Genomic DNA, 7913 nt, shown 5'->3' on the forward strand with positions numbered 1-7913 from the left:
TGAAATTATACTTGTTTTGCCTTCCTATGCTAGTTGATTCTTGTTCCTATAAATTATGCGTTCACAAAATCCCTAGGCATAGGAAGTGGGCTAGATTCAAATGTGCTAGTCATATTCTTCATGATGCTCTCTTTATGTTTCAATTCTTTTCTTTTATGTGAGCATCATTGAAATCATCATGCCTAGCTAAAAGGCATTAAAGAAAAGCGCTTGTTGGGAGACAACCCAATATTTACCCTTAATGTTTTTGTGTGTTTACATGATTAAGCTACTGTATTAATCATTTTTATAGCTTTTTCTTTCAATAAAGTGCCAAGTAGGGCCTTTGGGAAGACTTGGGTGAGAGTTAATGTGATCTTGCTGTAAAAAACAGAAACTTTGCGCTCACGGGATTAGCTACAATTTTTTTACAGAAGAGTGCTTTTGAGTTGATTCTTTTTGAATAATATTAATAGACAAATTCCTCACGTCCACAAATTTATTTCATAATTTTTGGAGTAGCAGAAGCATGGTTTCTGTTCAGATCATTACAGACTGTTCTGTTTCTGACAGATTCTGTTTTCATTGCATAGTTTGCTTGTTTTCTAGTTTCTATGGCTTATATTTCTCAATATAAATTGTAGAAATGGTATGGTACAGTAGGCATTGTGTGAGAACAATTATGAACCTTGTCTTTGACAGTACCAAAGTGAATGGTTTACTCTTTATCATACTAACCTATCTCACGAAGTTCCGTTAAGTTTTGTGTGATTGAAGTTTTCAAGCTTTGAGTGAGATATCGATATGAGGAGAATAAGGAGTAGAAATACCCTAAGCTTGGGGAAGCCCAAGTCACCCCAAGGTAATATTCAAGGAAGACTCAAGCACCTAAGCTTGGGGATGCCCCGGAAGGCATCCCCTCTTTCGTCTTCAAAACTATCGGTATACCTTACTCGGAGCTATATTTTTATTCGTCACATGATATGTGTTTTTCTTGGAGCGTATTTTCAATTTTACTTGTTGTTTGGATAAAATCATTGGATCTGAAATCTTGAATCAAAAATAATCCTCCCATGGCTAGTTAATATTTTTACTACTCAGTGTTCTTCACTTATATCTTTTTGGAGTAGTTTGTCATGTACTCACGTGCTTCATGTATATCCTATGAGTAAATGGTTGAATGAATTGAATATCATAAATCTGAATTTATATATGTTTCATATGCTTATACCATGGGGATTAATTACTTCACACAAAATAAGTATAGGTAGTAAACTTATTGAAAGTTAGCAAACGCAGAATTGGTCACTTGAACAATTCATGAAAGAATATTGAAGGAAGAGAGATTTCACATATAAATATACTATCTTGGACATATTTTGTAATTGTGAGCACTCATTAAAATATGACATGCTAAAAGGTTGATGTTGGACAAGGAAGACAACGTAATGGGTTATGTTTTCTTATATCCGAAATAAAGTATATTGTCATGGATCATCCAACATGCTGAGTTTGCCTCCCCCCCCCCTCATGCTAGCCAAATTCTTTGCACCAAGTAGAGATACTACTTGTGCTTCCGAATATCCTTAAGCCCTGTTTTGCCATGAGAGTCCACCATATCTACCTATGGATTGAGTAAGATCCTTCAAGTAAGTTGTCATTGTTGCATGCAATAAAAAATTGCTCTCTAAATATGTATGATCTATTTGTGTGGAGAAAATAAGCTTTGTACGATCTTGTGATATGGAAGCAATAAAAGCAACGGACTGCATAATAAAGGTCCCTATCACAAGTGGCAATATAAAGTGACATTCTTTCTCATTAAGATTTTGTGCATCCAACTATAAAAGCACATGACAACCTCTGCTTCCCTCTGCGAAGGGCCTATCTTTTATTCTTGTCTTATACCGTATACAAGAGTCATGGTGATCTTCACCTTTCCTTTTTACATTTTATCCTTTGGCAAGCACATTGTGTTGGAAAGATCCTGATATATATATCGACTTGGATGTAGGTTTTCATAAATTATTATTTTTGACATTACCCTTGAGGTAAAAGGTTGGGAGGCAAAACTATAAGCCCCTATCTTTCTCTGTGTCCGATTAAAACTTTGAACCCATAAATATCACATGAATGTTAGCAATTGTGAAAGATTAAATGATAGTTGAGTATATGGAGTTTGTTGAATCAAAGCTCTTACATAGACCCTTCCCGAAAATAAGATGAATTGCAATTGTTTGATGACTAAGAGCACAGTTTGCTAGTTTTCAAGAAAGTTTATGATCTATACTTTAACATGTGAATAGCTTGTTACTTGATCATGAGAAGTTTTATGAGTTGAGCTACTGTTATGATATATAATGATGCTAGAAAAAGTGATTGGAACTATCATTGATCAAACTTATGCACTTGCTAGCATTCACACTTCATAAATTATTTCTTTTATCATTTACCTACTCGAGGACGAGCAGAAATTAAGCTTGTGGATGCTGATACGTCTCCAATGTATCTATAATTTATGAAGTATTCATGCTATTATATTATCCATCTTAGATGTTTTATATGCATTTATATGCTATTTCATATGATTTTCGGGACTAACCTATTAACCTAGAGCTCAGTGCCAGTTTCTGTTTTTCCTTGTTTTTTAGTTTTACAGAAAAGGAATACCAAACGGAGTCCAATTGACGTGCCAATTTTTGATGATTTTTATGGACCAAAAGAAGCCCCTGAAGTAAAAGAGTTGGGCCAGAAGAGTCCCAGGCTGTCCACGAGGGTGGGGGGCGCGCCCACCCCCTGGGCGTGGGCCCCTGCCTCGTGGACGACTCAGAGACCCCCATGACGGGAAACCAACGCCAAAAATTCCAATAAATAAAGAAACCCCCAGAAAATAACGTAGATCGGAAGTTCCGCCGCCGCAAGCCTCTGTAGCCACGAGAAATCAATCTAGGACCTCTCTGGCACCATGCCGGGGGGGCCATCATCACCGGAGGCCATGGAGGAGGATCCCGGAGGGGCCATCATCGCCATGAAGGCCAAGGACCAGAGGGAGAACCTCTCCCCATCTAGGGGGGAGGCCATAGAGGAGGAAGCAAAAAGGGGAGAACCTCTACTCCTCTCTCTCGGTGGCGCCGGAGTGCCATCGGGAGGGGAATCATCGCCGAGGTGATCGTCTTCATCAACATCACCATCATCATCACCATCCTCATCTCTTTTACACGGTCCACTCTCCCGCACCCCGCTGTAATCCCTACTTGAACATGGTGCTTTATGCCACATATTATGATCCAATGATGTGTTGCCATCCTATGATGTTTTGAGTAGATATCCTTTGTCTTTGGGTTGATTGATGATCTAGATTGGTGTGAGTTGTATGTTTTATTTTGGTGTTGTCCTATTATGCCCTCCGTATCGCGCAAGCGTAAGGGATTCCCGCTGTAGGGTGTTGCAATACGTTCATGATTCGCTTATAGTGGGTTGCTTGAGTGACAGAAGCATAAACCCGAGTAAGGGGGTTGTTGCGTATGGGATGAAGGGGACATGATGCTTTAATGCTATGGTTGGGTTTTACCTTAATGATCTTTAGTAGTTGCGGATGCTTGCTAGAGTTCCAATCATAAGTGCATATGATCCAAGAAGAGAAAGTATGTTAGCTTATGCCTCTCCCTCATATGAAATTGCAATAGTGATTACTGGTCTTGTTAACAATTGCCTAGGATAATTCCGCACACCGACCCATCATTATTCCACACTCGCTATTTATAATATTCAGTAATATATCCTAACTTTATGATAACAACACCTACTTTTATGTGTTAGCTCTCCGATATCATGCGAAGTTATCCTCTTCATACCCACAACGTAGTTTTATTTCTCGTTTCTAGTTGGAAGCAAACGTTCGGTGTACGTAGAGTCGTATCAGTGGCAGATAGGACTTGAGAGAATATTGATGTTACCTTTAGCTCCTGGTGGGGTTCGACACTCCATACTTATCACTTCCACCATTGGGAATTGCTACGATGATTCCCTGCACTTGGGGATTATCAACGTCCACTCCAAGTCCCCTGGATTGCGTTTGTTCCAAAAATGATCCTCGCGAAGGTTTCATTCCGTTTGGATTCCGTTTGATATTCCTTTTCTGCGAAACACTGAAATAGGCAAAAAACAGCAATTTGCACTGGGCCTTCGGTTAATAGGTTAGTCCCAAAAATAATATAAAAGTGCATAATAAAGCCCATTAAACATCCAAAATAGATAATATAATAGCATGGAACAATCAAAAATTATAGTTACGTTGGAGACGTATCAAGTCCCCCAGCGACTACCCTCTTTGGCAAAGGAGGTTCACCTTGCCTGCTTTCCTTGTCCTCCGTTCATCGATATCCTATACTGGAAACCTTTGCCTTTTCCGAGTGGAGGCAGTAGGCTATTCTCGTTCTTAGCTTTATATGCCGAAACATGCCATGTAGCTTCCCCCCCCCCCCCGGCCCTCGTCGAGTGGTGCTTGTTTGGGGGGTGTGCCACCAGAAAGTGGGCTTGAAGCTCTCGCCTTACCAATGAGCCCCCCAGGATTTAACAGGCAAGATCTGACCAGCTAAATCTTACCAATACCACTTGCAACGGCTATGATTTGTACGGTTGATGTATTAAGCATGTTCGTGCATTGTTTATTTCAGTACTGCACACTGTGTGATGTTCAAATATTACCATGTCCAACTCAATTCACCAATACCAGCAACAAACTTACAATACATGACTCAGGATATCACTAGAGATGCTGCCCATTTGCTATTTTTAGTGGATGCTAACCCTGTTGTACTTAACATGCATGTCCATGTACTTACGCAGGGTCATAACGACCGATGCTTTTGTTTGCCGTCGAGGTGAGCTGCATCCCATGTCTTACAGTATTTCACATAATTTGTGCAATTGCAGTTTAACTTCTACCATTTACTGGTTGCCTGTAGGTACACATGTTAGTGGCACTGATCCACGCTTCAACTCGGAGGAACAGCTCGTCTCCGCCGTCGCTGACTTTGGGCAAGCTCTGGCCAAGATGAAGTGCGCCAGCAACTACCTCTCAGGACTTACCAAGTATGTACTCACCAGTTCAATCTTACCAATAACAGTTGCAATTAATGGCTATGTTCTGTACGGTCGATCTATTAAGCATTTTCTAGTAAACATGCCTAACACGTTTTTGCTACTTTCCCTACCTTTTTATAGACATCTGGGCCATTCTCTTCTCTGGCAGCACCTGCCTTGTGATGTTTAACTATGCCAATTGCATTTTTATCAGTACCGGTTTCAATGACTATTATGCCTATTGCAATTAACACTTGAATCCATTTTTAAACAGTTCTATTTCAATGGCTACAAACTTACAAAACATGACTTAGGATGTTGTTAAGCCTGCTGTAATTAACAGTAGTATCCATTTTTTAATATGTCCATTTGCTACCATGCTACTCTCCGCAATGAAGATATACTAGAGATGCTGCCCCATTTGCTATTTTTGGTGGATGCTAACCCTGTTGTACTTAACATGCTTGTCCATGTACTTACGCGGGTCATAACGGCCGATGCTGTTGTTTGCCATCGAGGTGAGCTGCATCCCATGTCTTATAGTATTTCACATCATTTGTGCAATTGTAGTTTAACTTCTACCATTTATTGGTTGCCTGTAGGTACACATGTCAGTGGCACTGATCCATGCTTCGACTCGGAGGAACAGCTCGCCTCTGCCGCCGCTGACTTTGGGCGGGCTCTGGCCAAGATGAAGTGCCCGAGCAACTACCTCTCAGGACTTACCAAGTATGTACCCACCAGTTCAATCTTACCAATAACAGTTGCAATTAATGGCTATGTTTTGTATTGTCGATGTATTAAGCATGTTGTAGTAAACATGCCTAACATGTTTGAGCTATTTTCCCTACCTTTTATAGACAACTGGGCCATTATCTGCTCTGGCAGCACCTGCCCTGTGATGTTTAACTCTGCCAATTGCATTTTTATCAGTACCGGTTTCAATGGCCATTAAGCCTGTTGCAATTAACGTTGTATCCATTTTTAAAGATTTGTATTTCAATGGCTACAAACTTACAAAACATGAATTAGGATGTTGTTAAGCCTGTTCCAATTAACAGTTGTATCCATTTTTTAATCCGTCGCTTTGCTACCGTGCTACACTTTCGAAATGAAGATATCACTACAGATGCTGTCGTTTTATTACCATTTGCTATTTTTGGTGCATGTTAACCCTGTTGTAGTTAACATTGGCTTTCCATGTACTTACATAGCGCTACAATGGGCGATGCTGTTGTTTGCCGTCGAGCTTAGCTGCATCCCGTGTCTTATACACCATCTATTCCTAAATATAAGTATTTTTAGAGATTCCAATATAGACTACATAAGGAGCAAAATGAGTGAATCTAGATTCTAATCTAAACTATGTCTATAATTCTATATACATCCGTATGTAGTTCATATTGAAATCTCAAAAAAATACTTGTACTTAGGAACATAGGTAGTTGTATTTTACATCATTTATGCAATCTCAATTTAGCTTCTAACATTTACTGGTTGCTTGTAGGTACATATATGAGCGGTACTGATCCACGCTTCGATCCCTTTTGCATATGGGGCAATGAGATATTCATGAACAAGCGTCAAGTGAGGAAACTAAGAAAGATTGTTAGGCGAAAGAAACAGGTGATTGGAATTAAGCTCTTTATTTGCACTTTGTTGAAGACAACAGTGAACTTTAGGATGGTAAGTAATGTGTTGCCTTTTCCCCCTGCCCACAACAAGTTACTCTTTTAGACCTCAATATCTGATACTTTTCTCTTTTCAGTGGTTTCCGAAGCTATTTACTAATGATTACCTTGCAAACTACATGACCAGAGTGGAGGCAACTAAGGTTAAAGTATATAAGTCATGCTACCATGATAATGCTCTAGAAGTCTTCCTGAAGGCGGTGAAGGATGGGCGGGCGATCGTCACAAAGGGTTGGAAAAAAGTGGTCCGTGCCTATGGCATGCAGGAAGGCACATTATGGGCATTCCGCTTCTTCAACACCGTCGGCAGTCAAAATGATTTACACTTGTCTCTTCACCTTTACCGCCTTTAAATACTGTGGTTCATCATAGTTAATTGCTGCCTAATCCTGTAATTACTGAACATATTGTACTGGCAATTTTATTTATGGATTCGTTGTTGAACCATTGTGCTGAGAATTTGATTGCACGTTTCATATTTCAAAATTTCCAATTAGAATAATAAATTATAGGCAAAAATAAAAAGAGAATAGACGGTCATGGAACTTTGCAAACGGTTCTGGCAGTAAAAGCGCTTGTGATGGATAGCCCAATGCCACACAGTTTTCTACATCAAATCGTGTGTGATGTAGTTAATGAAAGCAAACAGTTAACCAAGGTAGAGCGTGTGTGATAGTTACACCTTTCACACACGAGCATATACATAAAACTGTGTGGGATGTACATCTGAACGGAAACGTTTTCCCTGGATTGACTGTGTGGGGTGTACATAAGAACGAAAATGTATTCCTTGGATTGACTGTGTGTGATATACATACGAACGGAAATGTTTTTCTGGGATTCACCGTGTGGGATGTACATACCTACGGAAATGATTTTCTCGGATTACCGTGTGGGATGTACATACCTACGGAAATGATTGGGTTTCGATGCCTCGCCTGATCGCACACGGCCCCAGCCTGGGTCACAGGAGGGCCTATCCCCGACGATTTCTGGGTCGTGTGGGAAGGACACCCTATCGCACACACTCACTTGGCGACGGTTCCAAATGCCTTCGCGGAAAGGGGTTAAAAACCGTTTGTTTAGGACCGACATGTACCAGTGAAGGATCTATGTCTCGTGGTGAGACGGCCATCTACTGTGATGGTGAGTCGTCAA

This window comes from Aegilops tauschii, chromosome 6, assembly GCF_002575655.3.
Source record: "Aegilops tauschii subsp. strangulata cultivar AL8/78 chromosome 6, Aet v6.0, whole genome shotgun sequence".
NCBI lineage: Eukaryota > Viridiplantae > Streptophyta > Magnoliopsida > Poales > Poaceae > Aegilops > Aegilops tauschii.